The sequence below is a fragment of the Astatotilapia calliptera genome, chromosome 18 (genome assembly GCF_900246225.1).
Source record: "Astatotilapia calliptera chromosome 18, fAstCal1.2, whole genome shotgun sequence".
In the NCBI taxonomy this organism is placed as follows: domain Eukaryota; kingdom Metazoa; phylum Chordata; class Actinopteri; order Cichliformes; family Cichlidae; genus Astatotilapia; species Astatotilapia calliptera.
In genome coordinates this window covers 875,224-902,475 of record NC_039319.1, presented here as the reverse complement: position 1 = coordinate 902,475, position 27,252 = coordinate 875,224, and the positions used below count along the sequence as shown (strand labels likewise).

The following is a 27,252-nucleotide window of genomic DNA, read 5'->3' as shown; positions in this document are numbered from 1 at the left end:
GTTAAACTCTCCTGTACTCATTGTATATGACCAAAAGGTTTCTTAAATGTCTGCCTTCAGTAAATACAGATTTTTTTCTGTCTAAATCAGGTCTTTATTTGAGGCTTCTAAGCAGTAAATTGCTAATCCTTTTCTTGCTCTCTCTCTCTCTCTTTATGTATGTACCTATGTATGAAAGCCATAATAGAAATGTGGAAATATAGTGTATATACAGTATCATGTATATTTTACAAAGCCTCTTGTTCATGGTTTTGGTTTTCTTTAGTTTGTAATTCTAGTCCTTCCTTACTTAGTATTTATCTTAGCCTGTGTTTAGTCTCTGATCCCATGTCTACTCAGAGTTTTCAGCCTTACACAGTCTTAATGGTCCACAAGGGCCGTGGACCCCATAACCGCTAAGGCCGGAAGTGCGAGGCTTGTGAAATGGGATGGTCTAGCCTCGGTTGCGCTGCCCAGGTTGCCTAGCAACCATGATACTAACAGCTGGAAACGTTTCATACAGCTTTGTTTGACAGAAATGAAGGAGAAAACCTTTTGTTCATTTGTTTCTACATGAGCTTTGTGTGATTTTAATAAGTATCTGAGGCTGAGATCACGGGACTGTGAAAACATGATTATTGGGCTTCATTACTGCACTGAACACCCATTTTAAGATTAGCTAGTAAATAACAATTAGCTAATGTTGTTCATGAGACCAAAGTCCTCTCACTTTGGGTGAATATAATATGGCCAATATTAAAGTTATTACAGCAGTGAACTTGGACTCTGTGTCAAATACTGAGCTTCAGTAAAGATTCAAGTTGCATTTATTCAAATTTCCCATCACCTTAAATCTTCACTCAAAGATAAGTATCTTTGACAGTGTATGTCTAGATGTATTATATATAAGAGACAAATATATTGTTCATTTAATATGTTGGCATTATTACTTTTGGCTCAATGCTTACATATACAGTGGGGCAAAAAAGTATTTAGTTAGCCACCGATTGTGCAAGTTCCCCCACCTAAAATGATGACAGAGGTCAGTAATTTGCACCAGAGGTACACTTCAACTGTGAGAGACAGAATGTGAAAAAATAAATAAATAAATAAAAAAAAAATCCATGAATCCACATGGTAGGATTTGTAAAGAATTTATTCGTAAATTAGGGTGGAAAATAAGTATTTGGTCAATAACAAAAATACAACTCAATACTTTGTAACATAACCTTTGTTGGCAATAACAGAGGTCAAACGTTTACTATAGGTCTTTACCAGGTTTGCACACACAGTAGCTGGTATTTTGGCCCATTCCTCCATGCAGATCTTCTCCAGAGCAGTGATGTTTTGGGGCTGTCGCCGAGCAACACGGACTTTCAACTCCCGCCACAGATTTTCTATGGGGTTGAGGTCTGGAGACTGGCTAGGCCACTCCAGGACTTTCAAATGCTTCTTACGGAGCCACTCCTTTGTTGCCCGGGCGGTGTGTTTTGGATCATTGTCATGTTGGAAGACCCAGCCTCGTTTCATCTTCAAAGTTCTCACTGATGGAAGGAGGTTTTGGCTCAAAATCTCACGATACATGGCCCCATTCATTCTGTCCTTAACACGGATCAGTCGTCCTGTCCCCTTGGCAGAAAAACAGCCCCATAGCATGATGTTTCCACCTCCATGCTTCACAGTAGGTATGGTGTTCTTGGGATGCAACTCAGTATTCTTCGTCCTCCAAACACGACGAGTTGAGTTTATACCAAAAAGTTCTACTTTGGTTTCATCTGACCACATGACATTCTCCCAATCCTCTGCTGTATCATCCATGTGCTCTCTGGCAAACTTCAGACGGGCCTGGACATGCACTGGCTTCAGCAGCGGAACACGTCTGGCACTGCGGGATTTGATTCCCTGCCGTTGTAGTGTGTTACTGATGGTGACCTTTGTTACTTTGGTCCCAGCTCTCTGCAGGTCATTCACCAGGTCCCCCCGTGTGGTTCTGGGATCTTTGCTCACCGTTCTCATGATCATTTTGACCCCACGGGATGAGATCTTGCGTGGAGCCCCAGATCAAGGGAGATTATCAGTGGTCTTGTATGTCTTCCATTTTCTGATGATTGCTCCCACAGTTGATTTTTTCACACCAAGCTGCTTGCCTATTGTAGATTCACTCTTCCCAGTCTGGTGCAGGTCTACAATACTTTTCCTGGTGTCCTTCGAAAGCTCTTTGGTCTTGGCCATGGCGGAGTTTGGAGTCTGACTGTTTGAGGCTGTGGACAGGTGTCTTTTATACAGATGATGAGTTCAAACAGGTGCCATTCATACAGGTAACGAGTGGGGGACAGAAAAGCTTCTTACAGAAGACGTTACAGGTCTGTGAGAGCCAGAGATTTTCCTTGTTTGAGGTGACCAAATACTTATTTTCCACCCTGATTTACGAATAAATTCTTTACAAATCCTACCATGTGGATTCATGGATTTTTTTTCACATTCTGTCTCTCACAGTTGAAGTGTACCTTTGGTGCAAATTACTGACCTCTGTCATCATTTTAAGTGGGGGAACTTGCACAATCGGTGGCTGACTAAATACTTTTTTGCCCCACTGTATGTGTAAAAAGAAAATGTACGAGCTGTGATAACTGTTTCTGATAGAATGAAGAGTAGACTGACATATTAAATATTCCTTTATTGGGTGAGAAAATCAGACCATGTCTTAACTAGGGATGGGTATCGTTTAGGTTTTATCCGATACCAGTACCAAACCGGTACTTTTGAAACGGTGCTGGTGCTTAAGGAATGAAGAACAAACTTTGTCCAAAAACCTCTTATAACTGTTTTTTTTTTTTTTTTTTTGTAAAAAGAAAACAATGTTAGCCTTTTCTGCAGCTATAGGGGATTTATGGTATCACTCTTGGCTGGAAGCAATGCTTAAGCAATGGGGGGGGGGGGGGAAACACCAACTTTGTCCAAAAACCTATCATGTTTAGCTGTTTTCCACTTTTTCTTTGGTCATTTTAGCCTTTTTGGCAAGGGTGGCTGTGGCTACACTGTAGCTGCCATCACCAGTGTGTGAATGTGTGTGCGAATGGGTAGATGACTGTGTATAATGTAAAGCGCTTTGGGGTCCTTAGGACCAAGTAAAGCGCTATACAAATACAGACCATTTTACCATTTATATGTAGCACTCTTTGGAAGAACTTTATTTTGGAAAAGAAAGAAAGAAATGCTTTTAATAAGAAAATGTCACATTTTATTGTTCCTGCAGTTGGTTTGTGGTTGATGTGGATTTGCTGCTCATGTGAATCCTCCCACAGTGTTTCATTAGCAGCTGTAACCACAGTGACTCTGATAAAACAGGAATTAGCAGAATCCATCTGATATGAAGCTGTGCTTTGAATACCACTTCCCTCCTCTTTGAAGAGTAGTCAGATATCTGTGTTCAGGTTTTTGTACAGCCTCTTCTACACTTTGTATCACTGTGTTTGTAGAGCACAGTAGTAGAGAGCTGTGTCTGCCAGGGTTAGGGCTGTTATGGTCAGATTAGTTGATGTAGAAGATGTTTCTGATTTATATCGATTATCAGGAATATATTCAGCACTGCCTCCTTTTCCTTGTTTCCAGAGTATAAACTGAGGAGCTTGAAGGTCAGAATGATGTCTGTACCAGTGAAGTAAAGCACCACCTGCATCTGTCTCATAGCTACATGTGAGTTTGACAGATTCTCCTTCTGTTTCAGTGACTTCAGGTTGTTGAGGAGTGATTGAGTCTCCAGCTGTTAGTCCTGGAAAAAGAAAGAAGAAAAGTAGTGAAATGCAGTCTGTATATCTGCTTAATGCAGCAGCTTCAACTAAACTTTAATCCCTGTTCTTAAACTCACCTATAATGTGAGATAGAAGCAAAAAGAGGTGCAGCAACATGTCTTTGGAGTTATTAGCTGTGAGCTGTGAGTGGTCTGATGTTCACAGCTGGAGTCAGACCGTTTTCTACAGTCAGGAGGAGGAGCTGCTTTTGTTCTCATGTGATGTGATGCTGCTCTTTAAAGTTTTCCTGCTTCAACTTTGTTCACACAGAGCATCTGGTTCTTCTCTCTGTGGTGTCTGAGCCAAAGAACATCCACTAAACACTCACGTCTGGGCTCCACTTTGAAATACGGTGCATTTCTAGGCTTTTAAAAAAACGCTATGCGTCGCCAGGTGTTTCATCAGATTCGAGGTGTTACCTCCTTTGACAGTATCACAGTATCAGCTTAAAGCACTTGTTGCTGCTGAGTTTGCATCTTTTGCTGTGAAGTACAGCCAGACTTTTGACCGCTTCGCCTTGGGCATTTTTAATCTGTAGCTCTGCTCTAAAAGAACGTACATACCTGGGCCCGCCTACTATCCTCGGAAAGGTAAAATGATTGGCTGGAATCCAAAGTGTATGACATCTCAGGGGGGGAAAAAAGCACTTAAATAAAGCACCGAAATATGCGCTGCTTTTTGGTCTGGTTACTATCGTTTATGTCAGAACCGGTGGCATAATGGCACCGGATACCGGTACCCATCCCTAGTCATAACTGCTTTAAGTCATACAGAATAGATATCAGAGCCTTAAACAGGCTGACTTCTGCTAAATGGGTCAAACTGGGCAGAAAGTCTACAAACACATAACATCCTTATAGAATATGATGTAACACTATAGATCAACTTAGCTCAGAATATATAAAGCATATAAACAGTTACAGCAATATGATGCAACAAACACAGCAGCTACTGATCCAAAATACTCAAAGCTTCATAGAACTGAAACCAACATTTATTTTAGCTCCATTCTGCTGCAGATACAGCCTTTAGGTTTCTGAACATTAAACTTGTTGCTGCCTTTCATAGTGTGTAACTTGAAGGCCCTGAGTACTCTGAGTACTTCCTCCCACACTGGAAACACTGGGATGATAACATTACGTGAACATTACCTAATAAGACTGATTCAGCACAGACAGTTATGTTAAACTTTCCTAGCAGTCCTTCACAAACAGGGAACAGTCTGTCTCTTCTCTCCATCTGTCAGCTGCTGCTGGCTCTTCCTCCTCCTCTTCCTCACACACTGCTGAGTTTGTCCTGGTGGATCATCAGGGGTGCAAAGCCTCACAGATGATGTGCAGCAGTGGGTCCCTCAGTCTGTCCTCACTCTGGACACTTGCAGTCGTCACACATGGACATCAAATGTGTGATAAGCTGCAGGATTCAAACACAAGTGTAACTTATAAACACATGTTCATACTTTTATTCCACAATCAGAGAGAAAGAAACAGAGAGAGAGTGCAGGACAGACAGACAGGTGAAAGTCTCAGGTGTACACACTGCTACACAACAGCACCAGAGAAGCAGGATTTAGTGTTTGTGTTATTACGAGTGTAAACAAGAAGAGTTCCAGATGGTGCAGTGGACACATGTGTGACTGCTGTGATTAAAGCATCTTTCTTTCAGCTTAACGAGTGAACCGTCAGCTCGTTCAAACACACGTTAAAGTCAGTTTGGCTCGACGCCACCAGCCTTTGAATTGGGACAGCCTTCGTTGCGTCGTTGTGATGTAATCGGCCTTAAAATGCGGCCTTTAAGGCTGCAGACCCTGAATTGGGATACAGCCTGTAAGTTTTTCTGGTGAGCCTCATACACATCTTGAGCGAAATCCAAGCGTTTCCAGAAAGCTGGGCAGGGAGGCAGGCAAGTAAGTGCAGCGGTGAAGCAGCACAACAAACCAGCGACTTAATGGAGGTTAGTTATGGCAGGATGGAAAATGGCGTCCGGAGAATTACTGTGAGCAGAGAGGGTAAACAGGTGAGTACGAGCAATACTATGATACATTAACTTCAGCTATGACTTCCGACACTAAACATGGTTAGCAGGCAATCTGGCGGGGAGTGATTGTGAGCGCTGGTCTTAAAAGCCGGCAGCCAAATTACTCACAGGGGCCGTGGCACGTGGAGATGCGGCAACTCCACCTAGGGGATGAGATCACTGGCACAATGGAAAACTCTAGCACTCACCGTGACCATGACACACACACTGTTAAACTTCTCTGCAGCAGGATTACAGTCTACTTTGCTTTCACTTGTGTGACCGCCTTGATGAAGATCTTTAAGGCCCTTCATGTTTAAGTCTTCCTCTTTCTTCTGCTCTTAGTTTTCATTTCAGTGTCAAATCAAAGCAACCTTTATCTAACTTCCCATGTCCACTTTTCATCAGGACCATAGTCTGTGGGTTCTTTCAATATTTGTCTGTTTGTTTTTTTAATTTATTTCAATCATGTAAACAATATACAAAGTACATTTAGCAAAGAAAAGTAGAGAAAAATATATTCTGTGTTCTGTTGTCTTTCCTCCATAAGGTTTTGGTGTTTGGTAATGTCCTGTCAAGTTCGACATCAAATCTGTTTTGAGAGCTCTTTGGCATTACCCCTGTGACAAAGTGGGTGAGAATACCATTTGTCCATATTAGTTAACATTCTTGTTTTGATTGAACCATATTTCATATGTAGTCTGCAATAGGCAAACATCTACTATCCCGGGTTTGTTTATGTTTTGCACTTTTACAGATTATATAATATAACATCTTTGTTTAAATCAATTCCTACAAGTTTTTTAAGTTAACATGTTCTTTATTTCAACTGTTAATTTGTACTGTTTAAACTTACCCTACCTACCTGTCTTCCAGAAACAAAAGGAGGAAATGTAGTTTTACTTCCTGCTTTATAGCTTCTGGGTCAATCTGAGGTCACAGGAAGAGACCAAGTGCAGAAGGGGAAGAACTCTTGTAATTTAATCAAGTTGATTTTAGAGGGTTTATGGAGAAATAGATTTATTGAATATGTATTGATTCCACCATAGAGTTTATGTTGCTAGTAAAGAGTGGCAGTAGAGGTTTGAATATAATCCTGTTCATCTTACGTACTGAATGGAATAGTTCAGAGGAAAAATTGTTTGGTTAAGTGGACTATTTAAGCAGAACTCAGGTGTTTGAAGAAAGGTTCAGGTCAGTGTAGCTGTGTGCATTTTGACCTTAATTTCCGTTGATTTGAGTTCAGTTATGTTTTATGTTTTTTGTTTGGGTCACAAAATGGTGAATAAATCACTGGCTACACTGGACAGCATCAGTTTCCTGCACTTCTTTGGCTGCTTAAGTCAAGTCCTACCACAGCCCCCATCTTAGCTGATACTCAAAGACCCAGTGCATCATGGCAGTCCTCCAGCAGTCTATGCCTATCTCAGCATAACTAAGGGAGGATTCAGGATCACCTGGTCCAGCTCTAACTATATGCTTTAGCAAAAAGGAAAGTTTGAAGTCTAATCTTAAAAGTAGAGATAGTGTCTGTCTCCTGAATCCAAACTGGAAGCTGGTTCTCTGTCAGTACTCTTGGTGCAGCATTTTGGATCAACTGAAAGCTTTTCAGGAGGTTTTTGGGACATGCTGAAAATAATGAATTACAGTAGTCCCACCTAAATGCATCAACTACTTTTTGAGCATCACTCTGAGACAGGATGATTCTAACATTGGAGAAACTGTAAAAATAGACCTCAGAATAAAGAAACTATGCAGTCGCTCAGCTGCAGTCCTTCTCAATGGCTGTATCCCAATCCAGGGTCTGCAGCCTTAAAGGCTGCATTTCAAGGCCGTTTACGTCACAGCGGCGCGCCAAAGGCTGTCCCAATTCAAAGGCTGCTCGAAATGCGGCCCTGAAATGTGTCCTTCATTTCCCTGAATTTTAAGGCTGTGGCAGTGTAGACTTCGTGGCCCAACATATCCCAGAATACATAGCGCGGCGGTAGGTGTGGATAAATTTGCCGAAAAAAAACAGCAGATCAGGGGCGCCCGAAGAGTAAACTTTAAGTAAGTACTGAATATTATGTCACTTATTTATGTGCAAATGTTTAATAACGAAGAACATTAAACATTACTGTTGGCCACATGTCGGCAAAGTCATGTGACGTTAGTGACGTTTGTACTAACTTGGTTTTAAAGCCTTTACTTTAAAATATACGCCGTTCAATAGCTGAGCTTAATCTTACAGAGAATGATCAAAGATCATGTAGAAACAAACAAATGAACAAAAGATTTTCTCCTTCATTTCTGTCAAACACAGCTGTATGACACATTTCCAGCTGTTAGTATCATGGTTGCTAGGCAACCTGGGCAGCCCAACGGAGGCTAGACCGTCCCATTTCACAAGCCTCGCACTTAGCTGCGTACTTTAAGGCTGCAGACCCTGAATTGGGATACAGCCCTCATCAGGATGGTTGTGCTTTAAATCCTGCAGACAGAAATCATCTCATTGGTTGAGTTCAACATCAGTGGGTGGAGCCAAAAACATTATCAAGCCTGGAATTTAAATCTGTGTCAATATATGTAGCACTCTTGAAAGAACAGAAATGCTTTTAATATGAAAATGTCACATTTGAACGTTCCTGCAGTTGGTTTGTGGTTGATGTGGATTTGCTGCTCATGTGAATCCTCCCACAGTGTTTCATTAGCAGCTGTAACCACAGTGACTCTGATAAAACAGGAATTAGCAGAATCCATCTGATATGAAGCTGTGCTTTGAATACCACTTCCCTCCTCTTTGAAGAGTAGTCAGATATCTGTGTTCAGGTTTTTGTACAGCCTCTTCTACACTTTGTATCACTGTGTTTCTAGAGCACAGTAGTAGAGAGCTGTGTCTGCCAGGGTTAGGGCTGTTATGGTCAGATTAGTTGATGTAGAAGATGTTTCTGATTTATATCGATTATCAGATGTATACAGATTCTTGAATCCCTTTGCTCCTTTCTTGACAGCAAACAGAGGAGCCTGAAGTTCAGAATAATGTCTGTACCAGTGAAGGTAAATATTTCTGTAACCTGTCTCATAGCTACATGTGAGTTTGACAGATTTTCCTTCTGTTTTAGTGACTTCAGGTTGTTGAGGAGTGATTGAGTCTCCAGCTGTTAGTCCTGGAAAAAGAAAGAAGAAAAGTAGTGAAATGCAGTCTGTATATCTGCTTAATGCAGCAGCTTCAACTAAACTTTAATCCCTGTTCTTAAACTCACCTATAATGTGAGATAGAAGCAAAAAGAGGTGCAGCAACATGTCTTTGGAGTTATTAAAGCCAGACAGACAGCACATGAACAATGTTCTTCCACTGCAGCACAATGACCAACAAATAATGTCATTGGATGAGCTCAGCTTCAGTGGGCGGGGCCAGTTTAATAGCTCAGCCAATCAAATAGTTTTGTGCTTCGACAGCAGCTCTGTCTCTGTCTCTGATCTTTACTGCTTCATTTCTCTGTTGTCTTTGTCATCAGTCCAATGACACAAGAATCAGAGGTTTAACAGTGTGTGGCTCCCTCTAGTGGATGTTGTGGAGTATTCTGTTGTCTTTGCTCCAAAGGTTTTTGTACAGAGTTTTGCTGTTTCCTGTCACTGTGGGCCTCACAGCACAGTAGTACACAGCAGAGTCAGACACTGCAGCAGAGGAGATGTTGAGATCGATTTGTTTTTGATCATCCACAACTTGAACAGACAGTCCAGAGATTTCTTCTTTCATTACACTTCCTGATCCCAAATGAGAGATCAGGAACTCTGGTGGTTTTCCAGGATATTGTCGATACCAGTAAAACTCGTCACTTCCAGTTGCCTTTTTGGATAATCTATAGGACAGAGTAGCTGTGCTGCCTTCTACACTGAACACTTCTTTGTTGGTTGGAGTGAGATCTTCACAGCTGACACCTAAAGGAACAGAAACATGTTTTATTCTTTTATAAATCATCACAATTCAAATGTGTTTCTTTAAACACACAGATTGTAACGTACCTGTTAGAATGGTGAGAATCAGTAAAGAAAGTGCAAAATAGTCCAAAGACAACATGTTGAATGAAGGTAAAGTTTATGGTTTGTGTTGAACTCTGTTGAATGTGGAGGTTTCTCTCTCTTCTAGTTCAGTAACAGCTCAGCTCCTCCCTGAATCTCTCCTCCTCCTCTCTGATCTGGATTTGAACTTCTCTCACTTCCTCCTGCTTCACACACTAGTAGCAGCATCTTCACTTTCAGGTGGGAGGAGCTCTAATATTTTTTGTAACTTCATCTCAGCCAATCAAATACTTTTCTGATTCCACATCAGCTTAGTATGATAAACAGAGAGTGGTACTCGTGACCATTGATCAGTGGTTGTTGATCAATGGTTGTGACGATTTGCATATTAATGGTCATAAACTGACCTCACAGCCCAGTGTTCATTCAGTGCTGCTGGTTTCAGTCATTGTGCAAATGTCCTGTTTCTAAGGTTGGAAACCTGCAGTCAGCTAAGACTGAAGACGTCACCTGATGATGATGAAACGTTTCTCCCACTGAAAACATCCAGATGAACAGAATCAACTTTTTGGGATTTGCTTACCTGGATGACTGAGCGTGCATGTTGGTGTTCCAGGATATCGTTAATATCAGAAGATCATTTATACTTATTGAAGCTTTTTTTCTGAGGTATTCATAAACTTGTTCACGTTGCCCCTTCATGTGGCAGCCCTGATATCACACCATCATCTTCACACAGGAAATATTCATATTAATTTCTCTCCACTACGATTAATACATGATTTAAATCCCTGGAGCAACCTCTCAGTGTCATGATTACAGGAATGCATCGACTCTAACGCAGCCCACATGAGGCTAAAGCTTTACATGCTTTTATTTTGAGAAGGTTCAAAGACAGGGGGGCAGGTAAGTAGGTTTCCTGCAGAGGGACAGAGCAGGGAGACACCACAGAACTGCCCGAGAGAACGACTGCTGAGTATCAGTGCAGTCAGAATTGCTTATATAGTATTTATTAGAGTCCTTTCTTGTGTTTCACTTTTAGAGTTTCTGTGTCAGGGAGGTAAGTGAAGGCTTCAGAAGGCTGAGTGGGTGGAGAGTGGATGGGCAGGTGAGTTTTCCAGCTCTGTTACAAGTCAGTCCTTTCCAAACAGCAGGCAATGAGACAATCCTTCAGGTTTCAGGTAACTCAAGTCCACAGAGCTATGAGCAGACACAAGAGAACATGGTGAGGTAACAGAAGCTACAAGCACAAACTCATAAGTCATAAATTAAAGCTGAATTACCACCAGAATGAAGACAACAATCTGACAAAGAGTGGATGTTTCAGCTGGACCTTTCATTCCCCAAAACACGAGGAGTTAATGAGATCTGGTTAGGAGGTTAGCAACACTACAAGCACCAACCAGCTTGCAGTCAAAGCTCTGCACAGCCCCATCAGCAATGAGTCCCCAGCCTCACTCAGACTGCTGCCAAAGCTCTGCTGGAGGTGGGAGTTGAAGATCACCTGAACCACTTTGATACGCCAGGCCTGTCCAGCATTCTCCCCCACCACCTGACTCAACTCACCCCCAGATGGTGATCAGATGACAGCTCAGCTCCTCTCTTCACCAGAGTGTCCAGAACACACTGCTGCAGACCTGATGATGCAATTACAGAGTCAAGTCAAGTCAAGTCAAGTTTATTTATAGAGCACATTTAAAAACAACCAAGGCTGACCAAAGTGCTGTACAGTAAATACAGATAAAAATACAATAGAACACAATTTCGTAAAACACCTCGCTGATCAAATAAAAAATAAATAAACAAATAAATTAAACCTTTCTAAAAGCCAATGAAAAGAGGTGAGTTTTAAGAGCAGTTTTAAAAGTTTCTAGGCTTTTGGAGAATCTGACGTGAGGAGGTAAACTGTTCCACAGTCTGGGTGCAGCCACAGCAAACGCCCTCTCTCCCTTTGTCTTTAATTTATACCTGGGAACATCTAAAAGCATCAGATCGGCTGACCTCAAAGATCTCCTGGGGCGATAAGTACTAAGGAGTTCTGACAGGTAAGAAGGTGCAGTGCCATTTAAAACCTTAAAAGCCAGCAGTAAGATTTTAAAATCAATCCTAAAAGCAACTGGGAGCCAGTGGAGAGAGTAGAGAACCGGAGTGATGTGGTCTCCTTTTTTTGAACCGGTCAACAGGCGAGCGGCAGCGTTCTGCACCAGTTGAAGGCGATGTAGACAGGAACGATCTAGGCCAGCATAGAGGGAATTGCAGTAGTCTAGCCGTGAAGTAATAAAAGCATGGACCACTCTTTCTAGATCGTTCCTGCAAAGGTAAGACTTGACTTTGGCTAAAATCCGTAAATGATAAAAAGATCCCTTAACTACAGAGCTGATTTGTTTATCAAGTTTAAAAGCATTGTCAAAAATAACTCCAAGACTCTTAATGGAAGAAGTGCAATCGGAGGTTAGGGGTCCCAAAAAGTCAAGAGAGAAGTTGGGATCTTTAGGAAGCCCAAACACAATGACTTCAGTTTTGCTTTCATTAAGGTGTAAGAAGTTAAGAGTCATCCAAGTCTTAATGTCAGACAAGCAGGAGAGTAGCGGCTGCAAAGAAACATTGCAGTTCAACCTCAGAGGGAGGTAGATCTGAATATCATCGGCAAAGATGTGGAAGGACACATTATGTTTACGGAGCACATCGCCCAGAGGGAGCAAGTACAGAATAAACAACAGGGGGCCTAGTATGGACCCCTGAGGTACGCCACAGGTTAAAGGAGCTCTGGGAGATGACAGTTCACCAAGGTGAACAGAAAAACTCCTATTATTCAAATAGGACTGGAAAAACTTTAAGACAGTGCCCTTTAAACCGACACAATGTTGAAGGCGGGCTAGCAGTATGTTGTGATCTACAGTGTCGAAGGCTGCTGTCAGGTCCAAGGTTACTAAGACAGCAGCACAACCAGAGTCAACAGTTAAAAGCAAATCATTAAAAACTCTCAGTAGGGCGGTTTCTGTGCTATGCCGAGCTCTAAAACCAGACTGGAACTTCTCATAGAGATTGTTGTTGTCAAGAAATAGCTGGAGCTGCGTGAGGGCGGCTCGTTCCAGTACTTTGGACAGAAAAGGGAGGTTGGAAATGGGCCTATAGTTAGAGAGTAGGGATGGATCTAGATTAGGCTTTTTAAGGAGAGGTTGAACAACAGCGTGCTTGAAGGGTGTTGGAAAGCAACCAGAACTGAGGCAGGCATTGATCAGGACCAGAAGGAAAGGTCCGACTGAGTCCAGAACTTGCTTCAGAAGCCGAGAGGGGATAGCATCGGTGGAACAGTTGGTAGTCTTAACCTTGCAGACTATTTCATGCAGCTGAGAGAGAGAGATTGGTTCGAACTGATTAAAGGCAGAATGGCACAAAGAAAAAACACAGGGATTGGAAGGTGGAGATGGAATGACAGACTGCAGGGAGGAAATCTTGTTTACAAAGAACTTTAGAAAGTCATTACAGAGGGTGGCAGAAGGTGTGAGGCTGGTGGATGTGTAAGGATTTACAATGGAATTTAAAACACGAAACAGAGTCTGAGGTTTATGGACACTACTGCTAACCAGGTTTGATATGTAGGAGGACTTGGCCTCTTTAACGGCTTTCTGATAGGTTAAAAGAGAGTCTCTGAGGATATTAAAAGAAATGTGCAGCTTGTCCTTTTTCCATTTTCTCTCAGCACACCTACAGGTGCGCCTGAGAGCACGAACAGAGTCTGTAATCCAGGGTTCAGCGTGAGCTTTGGGACGGAGTGTTTTTAAGGGAGCGATGAGGTCCAAAATAGAAGTACATGTTGAGTTAAAAAGAGCAGTTAAATCTTCTGCACACAAGGAATCAATCCAGTCCACCGTGGAGAGCTCAGAGTTGCTAAAAGCAGCAGAAAACTGAGATGGTACATGGGTATTGATGATCCGGTGACGGCGTGAGGGAGGTTTAACTGCAGCATCAGAACAATGTGCAGTGGCAGAAAATAGAACAGGAAAATGATCGGAGATACACGCACTCGCACAAATTTCAGAGATGTGGATACCCAAGCCGTGAGACATGACAAGGTCCAAAGTGTGACCCTTCTCATGTGTGGAGCCAGACACACACTGAGTAAGGTTGAAGGAATCCAACAGTGAAACAAAGTCTCTAACCAGGGGTTTAGATGGACAGCACACATGAATATTCAGGTCACCAACAATAAGAAAATGATCAAAATCTACTGAAAGCCCTGAAAGAAATTCCCCAAACTCACTGATAAAGTCCTTGTTAAATTTGGGAGGACGATATACCACTGCAATCAGTAACGGAGTGGATGAGTTTAGTTTAAAAAGCTGTAGTTCAAAGCTGGAAAAAGAGGAAAAAGAAATCTGATGGCAGTCATAAACAGATTTAAAAACACAGGCGTCAAGCATAACCTATACTGTGGTTAGCACACAAGTCCAGTAAAACAGAAACCACCATTGTGTCACTCGGACACATAAAGTCCTCAGAAGCACAATAGAGTTACCAGATGATGCAGCGTCCAGGATCCTGCTCAGAGACCTCAAGAAGGCCAGGCCCTCTGAAATGTTGTTCAGAGCAGAAGCACAGAGGAGAGTCTGGACCTGCCAGAGGGGGAACATCACAAAGTACCAGAGCAGGACAATGATGAAGGAGAGCATCATCATCTGGTGTGATGAGTTCAAAGAGAATAAATGGAACAAGCATGAGATGGTCTTCCTGGTTGGACTTTTAGCTTCATGTGAGAGATTTTACCTTAAAGAGATAAACCTCTGTTACTCTGTTTATTTTGCTTCTGCTGCATTTCTGCATGTCCTCATCCACTAAATATAAAATAGTGTAAATGAGCAGCTTTTGATGTTTGACAGTTTTTATTGTGTCTGAACGTTCCTGCAGTTGGTTTGTGGTTGATGTGGATTTGCTGCTCATGTGAATCCTCCCACAGTGTTTCATTAGCAGCTGTAACCACAGTGACTCTGATAAAACAGGAATTAGCAGAATCCATCTGATATGAAGCTGTGCTTTGAATACCACTTCCCTCCTCTTTGAAGAGTAGTCAGATATCTGTGTTCAGGTTTTTGTACAGCCTCTTCTACACTTTGTATCACTGTGTTTGTAGAGCACAGTAGTAGAGAGCTGTGTCTGCCAGGGTTAGGGCTGCTATGGTCAGATTAGTTGATGAAGAAGATGTTTGGGTTTTATAACGTTTATCAGGAATATATTGACGATCACTCCGAGATCTTGCTCCTTTCCAGATTATAAACTGAGGAGCTTGAAGGTCAGAATCATGTCTGTACCAGTGAAGGTAAACTATGTCATCACTCGTCTCATAGCTACATGTGAGTTTGACAGATTCTCCTTCTGTTTCAGTGACTTCAGGTTGTTGAGGAGTGATTGAGTCTCCAGCTGTTAGTCCTGGAAAAAGAAAGAAGAAAAGTAGTGAAATGCAGTCTGTATATCTGCTTAATGCAGCAGCTTCAACTAAACTTTAATCCCTGTTCTTAAACTCACCTATAATGTGAGATAGAAGCAAAAAGAGGTGCAGCAACATGTCTTTGGAGTTATTAAAGCCAGACAGACAGCACATGAACAATGTTCTTCCACTGCAGCACAATGACCAACAAATAATGTCATTGGATGAGCTCAACTTCAGTGGGCGGGGCCAGTTTAATAGCTCAGCCAATCAAATAGTTTTCTGCTTCCACAGCAGCTCTGTCTCTGTCTCTGATCTTTACTGCTTCATTTCTCTGTTGTCTTTGTCATCAGTCCAATGACACAAGAATCAGAGGTTTAACAGTGTGTGGCTCCCTCTAGTGGATGTTGTGGAGTATTCTGTTGTCTTTGCTCCAAAGGTTTTTGTACAGAGTTTTGCTGTTTCCTGTCACTGTGGGCTGCAGAGCACAGTAGTACACAGCAGAGTCAGACACTGCAGCAGAGGAGATCTGAAGAGTCATCAGTGTTTTATCTTCACTCACATTAACAGACAGTCCAGAGATTTCTTCTTTCATCACTTCTCCGGATGGTAAATGAGAGATCAGGAACTCTGGTGGTTTTCCAGGATATTGTCGATACCAGAAGAAATAATCATCATAAACTGCAGCTTTGGAGTATCTATAGGACAGAGTAGCAGTGCTGCCTTCTACACTGAACACTTCTTTGTTGGTTGGAGTGAGATCTTCACAGCTGACACCTAAAGGAACAGAAACATGTTTTATTCTTTTATAAATCATCACAATTCAAATGTGTTTCTTTAAACACACAGATTGTAACGTACCTGTTAGAATGGTGAGAATCAGTAAAGAAAGTGCAAAATAGTCCAAAGAAAACATGTTGAATGAAGGTAAAGTTTATGGTTTGTGTTGAACTCTGTTGAATGTGGAGGTTTCTCTCTCTTCTAGTTCAGTAACAGCTCAGCTCCTCCCTGAATCTCTCCTCCTCCTCTCTGATCTGGATTTGAACTTCTCTCACTTCCTCCTGCTTTACACACTAGTAGCAGCATCTTCACTTTCAGGTGGGAGGAGCTCTAATATTTTTTGTAACTTCATCTCAGCCAATCAAACAGTTTTGTGCTTCCACAGCAGCTCTGTCTCTGTCTCTGATCTTTACTGCTTCATTTCTCTGTTGTCTTTGTCATCAGTCCAATGACACAAGAATCAGAGGTTTAACAGTGTGTGGCTCCCTCTAGTGGATGTTGTGGAGTATTCTGTTTGCTCCAAAGGTTTTTGTACAGAGTTTTGCTGTTTCCTGTCACTGTGGGCTGCAGAGCACAGTAGTACACAGCAGAGTCTGACACTGCAGCAGAGGAGATCTCCAGATTGACTCGATTTCTCTCCTTGTCCAGTGCAGCAGTCAGTCGAGGGTTTGGGGGGGTTGCTCTCAGCACACTCGGCTCACTCGTATCAGTGATGAGGAGAAGGAACTGAGGAGCTGATCCAGGATCCTGTCGATACCACTGGAGATTCTGGGCTTGAACTGAATAGTTACAGGACACAGTAACTGTACGGCCCTCTGATGAAAACACTTCAGCACTGCTGGCAGTAATATCATCTTCCAAGCTGTTACCTGCTGATGAAACAACATGTTATATTTACAGCTCTGTTCCACAGTCACATGTCCATCATTGGAAAAACACAGTGAGCTCAAAGAAAGTCCAAACTGGATCCGTAACGCTGTAAACATGTCTTTGAATTTCAGGTGTTCCTGTCAGAAACATACGTACCTACGAGAGCTGCAAAGATCCAAATCACAGCCAGTTTTTCCATGTTTCCAGAGGAGAAATGTTGGAAGTGATGTTCACTGGGAGTTAGCTGTGAGTGGTCTGATGTTCACAGCTGGAGTCAGACAGGTTTCTGCAGTCAGGAGGAGGAGCTGCTTTTGCTCTCATGTGATGTGATGCTGCTTTTAAAGTTTTCCTGCTTCAATTTGTTCACACAGAGCATCTGGTTCTTCTCTGTGTGGTGTCTGAGCCAAAGAACATCCACTAAACACTCACGTCTGGGCTCCACTTTGAAAGTAAAATGTTAAATGTAATTAAATCTATAACCAATGAACATTTACAGCTTGTGTAATAATAAACATAACACCGAGAAAACTGTTGGAGTCAGATTTGAAAGACCTGAAAACTAACGCAGTGACACAGATGAAGGAGATTTTGCTCCTTTTATTTGATACAGCAGCCGAAAAAGAAGCTGCTGCAGTTTCTGCTCTTTTGTCTTTGATATTTTTGTATGAGTATGATGGATTTGTTTAGTTGTGTATTAAAAATTAAATGAAAGTCAGCACTGAAAGCTAAACAGTCAAAATAATTTCCTTTGTTTTTATTCCACATCCTGCATGGAGCTTCAGTCATTCATGGATCTGTTTTCTCTTCTCACTGCAGCCTTGCTGCTCACAATCATTTATTCATTTACTGCAACAAACTGAGATATCCTTCCACTGCCACGCAGATGACTGCCTAATTTACCTTCCTTTAACACCTAATAATCCAGGCTCCATACAACTCCTTTTAAACTACCTTGAAGAGGTCAAAGCTTGGATGGCTCTGAACTTTTTGAGCTTCAATGACAGCAAAACAGAAGTAATTACATCCAGCACTAATAATAACTCGTGCAATCCGCTTATTAATTGTGGTTGACTTGGGTCATACATCGAACAGCATGTCACAAATCTGGGAGTCATTGTGGACTCGGATTTTAAATATAATGAACAAATCAGTTCTGTGTCGTCTCTTAACTGGTACACACAGGCATCAACATATCTCACCTGTCCTCTCTTCACTGGCTTCCTGTTTATCTCAGAATTAATTTCAAAGTCCTAACGTTGGCTCGTAAATGCCTAAATGGTCTTGCTCCTACATACCTTTCTGATACCTTTGCCAGGTCTCTCTTGGAAACGAGAATTTTAATCTCAGTGAGATTTTTAACTGGAAAAATAAAGGACTAATAATATACTTCAGCCTCATATTCCCTTAGATCAGCCATCCGGCTGCTTTTGGTTGTCCCCAAAAACTAGACTGGAACTTGGAGGAGAACGAGCTTTTTCAGTTGAGGCTCCCAAACCTGGAAAACGTTGCCTTCAAATATCAGACGGCCATCTTTGCTTCCAGCTTTTAATTCTCTTTTGAAACACATCTTTTCTTTCAATAGTGTTTGGACCGCTGTGAGCTGATGTAATCTTTTTATTCTCTTTGTTTTATTTTATGTGAGTGTTTATCTTTTATCTTTGTGAAGCACTTTGGGCAAACTTTCTGTTTTTTAAATGTGCTTTAAAAATAAATTGGATTTGGACTGCCACAAAATTAGACTTTAACCAGGAACAAAAGGTAGCTATTGTCTACTGCCGGAAGCTCACCATGTGACACAGGCGGAAGTAAACAAACAAAGGCGTCATTACCGTCCCACGTGTGTGTGCCTGAGCACAGAGACTGTTGTGTTGTTGTTGTGTGTGAGCTGAGTGTGTGAGCTGCGGCAGCAACGATGCCTTCAGTTCAGTATCTGAGAGAGTTCATCAACGAGCGACTAACTGCTGCTGCTGAACAAATATTCTTGGAGTTTGAAAAAACGATCGTCCAGTACGAGGAAGAGATCGACCGTCAGCGCAGACTGCTGGATATCACCTGGAAACCCCAAATCAAGCTGCACAGGACAGGTGAGTGTCCCTCTGAGGGAGGATCCTGATCACAGCTCTGCGGGACGTTTCTGATTGTGAGGACTTTTTGGAGATGTGAGCTAACAAAGAGCAAACAGAGGACAGGACTGCGCTGCGCTGCATGCAAACAGCAGGCGCTGAAATCAGCCTGGATTTCTCTCTTGATTATTTAGTGAAACAAAGTTAGGATCAGGAGATTTGTGAGTCTGGTTCAGAGGGGGGCCCATGTGCCGAAAAGCTCCCGGACGTGTTGTGGTTGGAGTCCACCCTGGGCCGCTTCCTCCCCGCTCTGTCCCTCTCTTTTCGTGTTTGCGCTCCAGGGGCGACCGTGGCTCAGGGGGTTGGGAATCGCATCTGTAACCGGAAGGTCGCCGGTGTTCCAGATCTACTGGCGTTTAGATCAACTGGCGTTGGTCGAACAGATGTGTGGTAGTCTTGTGTTTCAGGAGCTGCTACCGACAAACCAGCAAAAAAACGCCAAATGTGTCACCTGTGACACTTGTGAGGTTGTCTCAAACACACTCCGTCAGTCTTGATACTGTTGAACAACAAAATGTTTAAAAATGTGGCGAGTTTACCTGGTGATATCCTCGAGCAGCGAGCAGTTTACTTTGTGCACTAACATGGACTCGAGTCAACCAGCGCCACCTCTGGCCACGTGCCACAGCCTACAGCCAGATCAGCCTGTGACACACATCTGCACCACGTTTGAATTCGTGTCATGCACATTTGTACCTTTCAATTGTGTCTGTTTGTGCGTCATGCAAATAAACCTTTGACAAGAATGAAATGACACTAACATTTCACTAGTGTTGTAACATCACATGTCGTTAGCGCAGTCTGTCTGTGTCTTTTCTCTGCAAACAAACATGTTAGAGTTGGTTGTGATATACAGTCTGTATAAGTGTGGTTACTCTAATGATCATTTGTAAGGAGATGGCAGTTACTGTGAATGTACAGCAGGTGATCAGTAATAAACAGTCAGACAATGACTCTGACAATCTCATTCAATCTTGCAGACTGAATGCACCTTCTGTGGAAAGTGGTACCACACAGTGTGTGTGGACGTCCCCTGTGCAGAAGGCGACTACAAATGTTGTGGGTGCTAAATAAACAGAAACAAATGATCCCTGTTGTCTTTGCTTACTGATTGTTTTCAGTGTTGACAATCCACATTGCTGCCATTGCATCTTTCAACATGTTTGTGGGTAGATCTGGATGTACCAGGGGTAAGTGCAGCCACTCAGCCTCTACTCATCATAGCAGCAGGTGCAGATGTGTCACAAGTTAATCTAGTAGTGGGCTATGGCAGCAGTGGACTGAGCTCCATTTGAAACTGCTCCAGCTGCTGTGTGATAGTGGATCTGCTACAAATTGAAGATCATAAGCAAGTTTTGGAAATGAACCCTTGTATTATGTTGAAGAACAAAAAAGTGACATTGATTTTGTTGCAGGTCATTTTGACCCGTACTGTGTAAATCCACTCAGAATTATCCAAAAACTGCAATAAAACAATAGCAACTTTATTTCCCATCAGATAAACATGTAGAACACAGACATACAACAGTTAGACTTTCCATAACTATTGTAGGAACAATTTGGTTTTTCGTTCTTACAAACACATTTCTGTTGAACTTGCCCAACGTTCTCAGTTTTTCAATGCTCAACATTTTCAGTTTTGTCCACATGATGATGGACAGAATGTAACTGTGTGCTTTCTGCAGATGTGCTTCTTGCATTTCTCACAAAACGTGCTTGTTTTCAAACAGGAATCTTCCTAACTAAGATTTAAAACAAAAGATTTCTACGTCTCCTCCAGTCTCACAAACAGATGACAAACCAAGCGACACACCTGAGTCACTGACTTTCTTAAATCCACTCACTCTCACTGGCTGTTTATTACTAATCACTGTGTAACTGCTGTGAATTCACAGTAACTGCCGTCTCCTTACAAATCTTCATTAGCTTAACCACACTTATACAGACTGTATATAACTCCAGCCATGTTGATGAATTGCCTATATTGGCTGGAAATATTAATTTCCAGGTAAAAGACACAGACAGACGATGCTTACAGGATGTGATGTGACAACACTAATGAAATATTGATGTGTCATATTTGTCCAAGGTGTATTTCATTGTTATGGAAAAAGAGAATATTAAAATCATGATGACCAATAGGAGTGGTGATTTCTATGACTTTGTGTATATAATTTGGAATTTTGTACAAATGTAGGCCAATAAGGAATATATGATATCATTTCATTCATTTCAAAGGTTTATTTGCATGACGCACAAACAGACACAATTGAAAGGTACAAATGTGCATGACACGAATTCAAACGTGGTGCAGATGTGTGTCACAGGCTGATCTGGCTGTAGGCTGTGGCACGTGGCCAGAGGTGGCGCTGGTTGACTCGAGTCCATGTTAGTGCACAAAGTAAACTGCTCGCTGTAGTTGTGAAGCAAAAACGCTGAAACCGGAGAAACAAACCGTGCGAGGGGAACAATAACGATGACAAGAGTCTCCCGATCGTTGACTCTTGCTGTCCCGTGAACAACATCGGCGTGGTGTTACTTGTTTGCTGTTTTCGCGATCGCGGCGCGCGTGAGGATATCACCAGGTAAACTCGCCACATTTTAAACATTTTGTTGTTCAACAGCATCAAGACTGACGGAGTGTGTTTGAGACAACCTCACAAGTGTCACAGGTGACACATTTGGTGTTTTTTTGCTGGTTTGTCGGTAGCAGCTCCTGAAACGCAAGACTGCCACACATCTGTTCGACCAACGCCAGTTGATCTAAACGCCAGTAGATCTGGAACACCGGTTCGATCCCCGGGCTCTCTGTCCTGGTCGTTGTGTCCTTGGGCAAGACACTTCACCTACCGCCTACTGGTGTTGGCCAGAGGGGCCGATGGCGCGATATGGCAGCCTCGCTTCTGTCAGTCTGCCCCAGGGCAGCTGTGGCTACAACCGTAGCTGCCTCCACCAGTGTGTGAATGTGAGAGTGAATGAATAGTGGTATTGTAAAGCGCTTTGGGTGCCTTGAAAAGCGCTATATAAATCCAATCCATTATTATTATAAAAGAATCCTATAGAATAATTCTTGTAAAACTTTGAAATCAGGCCGGATTTTAGTATTTTATTCAACCTGAATCCATCACTGAATGAGTGTGTTTAGGCAGACTTACTTTTAAATACTCTAAGAACAACAAGTAAGCCTGCAGTGCCAGAGCGAAGTGCTCTAATGGGGTGATATGTAGAGATGGCACGATACCACTTTTTTATGTCCGATTCCGATATCATAAAGTTGGATATCTGCCGATACCGATATGAATCCGATATAGCATATTTTATGATCAATAAAATGTTTTTTTAAATATCTTGCTGCATTTTGTATAAGTTCATACTCAAGTTAAAAACTAAACTAAACTAAAGCTATTCTGTTACACTTGTATGCAAAAAACACACTGCACCCAAAATGTTTCATAGTTCAGCAAAACTGATCAATCTAATAAACTTAAACCTGCACCATCCTCCCTATTCTGGTGTTTTAAAGAGTACTTAGCAGAAATATTAAACAACCTAACTAACAGGGCTGCAAACTCCCAGCAAAAGAAAAAAAATAGGGAACCACCCCCCACCCTCATGATGCTTAATCAACGTAATCAACTTTAATTTGATGCACGTATAAAAAAACAAAAAACAGAAATCAATAATTTTTCAAGAATAATTAAATGGATTGAACATCTTTCTTCAACAGAACTGCAGACTGCACAGATGGTTCCCAAAGGAAAAAGTACTACAGCTTAGTAGGTTATAAGTTTGACTGAACAGTTACTATATACAGTAATGGATTTCCATACATTTTACATCAGATGAAAACTTTGGTTTTAAGATTCAGATAATTATTTATTAAAAGCTAGAAATGACAGTAAGAAAGAAATGTAATTTTGGGCCCCCCCTTTCCCTACCTGCCCCCCTGGCTAAACTTTGCTAGATCCGCCCCTGCACAGTTACCAGCCGTCAGCTGCATAGAAAAGGATCCTGGTGTAGAAAGTAATATGAAATAAAATCTAACAACAGCTTATCAAGCTTAAACGTGCTGCTGTTGTTTATCTGCTGGTTTCCTCTTTCTGGCACAAAGTGGGCCAAAAACAAACAAGAGAGACGGACTCGCAACAGCTGATCATTGATCAGCAGAGGTGTGGACTCGAGTCACATGACTTGGACTCGAGTCAGACTCGAGTCATTAATTTTATGACTTTAGACTTGACTTGAAAAAATGTTCTAAGACTTGTGACTTGACTTGGACTTTTACACCAATGACTTGGGACTTGAATTGGACTTGAACCGGTTTACTTGAAAAGACTTGATATTTTACCCCAAATATAAAATTTAACATGCATATTATATAGAGATTGAAAATGTGACGTCATTCAGGGGTAAAACCGCAAAGGATTCTGGGAACTCGTGGCAAGCGGTACTAGCGCACGCAGGCTTTCAATTAAAATCAGTCACACAGCGATAAAAAGAAACACAAAAATGGCAAGAAGCTGTTGTATTATTAACTGCAATAGTCGGTCGCATGACAGCCACGGGAAGCCGACGGGTAAAGAGATCGGTTGTTATCGGATTACGTCGTTGAAGAGAAATTGTTCGAGCCATGTTTCTGAAGTAACAAAGAGGCGACTGGATTGCAGCCATTCAAAGAGCAAATATAACGTCCCAGAACCCTCCAGCTCACAGGTTAGTCTGCTCCAAGCATTTACACGAAGGTCAGTCTGCTGTTGTAGTTAATGCGTCATTTTCATAACATAATTGGTGATATAGGTTACAAGCAAGTCTGGCGCTGAACAGAAATTGTCGCGCTATGCTCCTTTATTTATTGTGCATAAATAGTGAATTGTCCTGACACAATATTGTGTTTCGCTTCTGTTATTATGGTACATTGACAAAAACATATACTTTTATTCACAGGATAAAACAGTTGTTTTGTATCACTAATTGCCCAGTGCGATTACAGCATACAGTATTATTGTCACTGCTACATTTCTGTGATGCTACCAGAAATTATTTCCACTACTAATTAATTACCGTTGAGCTCAAAGGTCCTATTAATAAACGGTTAATGAATGTGTATTTATGAAGACGATTTGTGAGACTGGTAAACTTATGATACGTACGATGGTCTTTCGTTCTACACGGTGCATTTCAAGGTCCTGCACCCATCCGGCGGTAAACTGTACCTGGGCTTGTTGCAGTGACCGGAAGTTACTAAACTTCATGAGTGTATGCACTCACTCCAAGAACCGTATAATTATAAATATGCATATAAATATGCTAAGATGAGATAGCTGACTTCATCTAACTAGCAAATGTTGTCCAGGCTACGTTGGTGATACAGTTTTTTTTAATGTGTATGAAAAGGCACTATATCCCGTATAAAGACCTAGAAAAGCTCATCCACGCCTTTGTAACGTCAAGGCTTGATTACTGCAATTCACTTTATTGTGGTCTCCACTCTTCCCTTTTACATAGATTACAGACAGTTCAGAATGCTGCAGCACGCATTCTAACTAAAACCAGGAAGTTTGCCCACATTACTCCTGTCCTTGCTGATCTGCACTGGTTGCCTGTCAAATATCGTATTCAATTTAAAATTTTGTTGTTTACTTTTAAAATTACCAATAACACTGCACCAAGCTATCTTAAGGAACTTTTAAACCCATATGCTCCTGCTGGGGCTTTAAGGTCATCCACACAGTTACTGTTGGTTCAGCCCAGATCTCGACTGATGGGGACCACCACCCCGGTCTGCCAGTCCACAGGTACTGCCCCTGATCTCCACGCAACATTGCAGAGGCGTGTCAACCAGGACAGCCCTACAACGTCCAGAGCCTTCAGGAACTCGGGGCGGACCTCATCAACACCAGGGGCTCTGCCACCAAGGAGTTGTTTAACTGCCTCAGTGACCTCGCCCCCGGAAATTGGCGGGTCATTCCCCTCATCCCCAGACTCTGCTTCCTCCTCGGAAGACGTGTCAGTGGGATTAAGGAGGTCCTCGAAGTATTCCTTCCACCGCCTGACAATTTTCTCAGTCGACGTCAGGATATTAGGATACCCACCCCAGCCCGCCGCCTCTCACCAGGGGCAACTCCAGACTGAGACAGAGTCCAGCCCCTCTCCAGGAGACTGGTTCCAGAGCCCAAGCCATGTGTAGAGGTGAGCCCGACTATATCTAGCCGGTACCTCTCAACCTCACGCACTAACTCAGGCTCCTTCCCCACCAGAGAGGTGACATTCCATGTCCCTATTGCTAGTCTTGGCAGCCGGGGGTCAGTCCTCCAGGGCCTCCGCTCCTGGCCGCCACCCGGCACACAATGCACCCGACCCCTATGGCGCCTCCTGCGGGTGGTGGGCCTGCGGGAGGATGGGCCCATGTCTCCTTTTCGGGCTGTGCCCGGCCGGGCCCCATGGACTAAGGCCCGGCCACCAGACGCTCGCCCTCGGGCACCCTCCCCGGGCCTGGCTCCAGGGCGGGGCCCCGGTAACCCTATCCCGGGCAGGGTAAACTGTTCCCTCGGTGTGCAAATTTTTATATACTGCAGGAAAAATGAAAATAAATATTACAATGCAAATTTGCAAAAAGACAGCATGTGCACCAAAATAAACTATTTCCAGCAGTGTAATTTGAGTTCTAAGCATCCTGAAAATGATTCAGAAAAGCAAAAAGTCAAACATGACTTTCAAAAACACCAGCATAGGCTTATAAGGCCCTGAAGGTAAAAAACTACATTTTCCTCGAAAATGACGTCTCTTCCAGTTTCGGGCAGGTAATGGCGGACATGCAATAGTTCGTGCTGACGTCTGTTCCAACCAGGGTAGTGTTATGAACAGCTGATCAGATCGGTGTTTCTGGAATATTATGTTTTTGTTACTGCAAGTGCTTTTTATGCAGTTTTTGCAAAGCTAAATGTGGAAGGAAACCGTGGCCTAGGGCAAGCTGATGGCATCAGATGTAAGTACAACTCCTCCAAAAATTATTGCGCTAGCTTAAGTGATTCCAGTTCTACAGGGATTTAAAAATAGTTATGCAAAACAGAGCGTTCCCACTCCGACCGGTTTTAAAGGTTATATTTTATGTAATAAATTCTAAAATTAGGTTAGAAACGATAGAAGACAAATGGCACGATAGTCCACACGATATTTATCGTCATATCGCTCAGCACTAGTGGGGGTGCAGTCACTGGTGTAGATGGTGTACAGGAGTGGACTCAGCACACATCCCTGTGGTGAGCCAGTGCTGAGTGACAGGGTGGATGATCTCTGGTTGCCAACCTTGACATATTTTCATCGGTCTGTAAGAAAGTTTTTGATCCATACACATGTGGGGTGGAGTCCAAGTTTACAAGCTTGTCAATAACGATGTCTGGGATGATGGTATTAATGGCCGAGCTGAAATCAATGAAGAGCATCCTTACTGAAGTCCCAGGAGGGCAGTGGAAGTTGCATCTTAAGTTGGACCTGTTTGCCTTATAGGCAAACCTGGTGGGGGTCGAAGCTGGGTGAGAGGTAGTCTTTTATGTGCATTAAAACGAGCTTCTCAAAGCACTTAGCAACTACTGGAGTCAGAGCGATGGTTCTGTAGTCGTTGAGGCCACTGATGGTGGTGGACTTGGGGACTGTGGGATTATTGTTGCTGATTTGAGGCAATGTGAGACAGTGGCATGTGACAGGTAAATGTTGAATAGTCTGGTGAACACAGGAGCCAGCAAGCGCAGGTTTTGAGGACACTCCCAGGTATTCCACTTGGCCAGTGGCTTTGTTGTCAAAGATGTAATAAAAGATTCAAAACCAGAACACAGTTGTGGCGCTGTATGAGAACTCACACTGAGAGGTGTATTTTGACACAAGGTTAATTGCTCAGCTGTGTTGAGCTAAAAGTCAGAGGTTTGTGTCACAAAAGTAGCTGTTTTTATCTAATTCGCTGTGGTAACTTACACTGAATAACCTGGTCAGGAGCAGGTAATGTGTTCAGAGTTTCACTTTAAAAGTGACTGTGCTGTTATACCTCATTCTAATCTGCTGCTAAATCTCTTTAACACTGATTAAATTGTAGCAATTAGAACACACAACACAAGAAAGTAATACAATTAATTTAGATTTGCCACAAGCTAAAGCAAATCTGTTCTTAGTTTTTGCTGCTGTAAGTTTCAGGTCTCTAATGTGCAGTTGTTCCCTTAATATCATCTTCGCCTCTGTCAGTGTGTCCCAGGGTGGCTGTGGCTACAATGTAGCT

The 27,252-nt window shown here is 42.4% G+C and overlaps 1 long non-coding RNA gene across 1 annotated transcript; it reads right to left on the bottom strand.

Moving 5' to 3' along the window:
• Window positions 1-14,623: 14,623 nt before the first annotated feature.
• LOC113010381 (uncharacterized) lies at window positions 14,624-15,488 on the bottom strand. The gene is made up of 2 exons (XR_003270322.1): window positions 15,312-15,488; window positions 14,624-15,215 (listed from the first exon to the last, which is right to left on the bottom strand). It is a non-coding gene; the product is annotated as an uncharacterized LOC113010381 (long non-coding RNA).
• Between the last annotated feature and the right edge of the window lie 11,764 nt (window positions 15,489-27,252).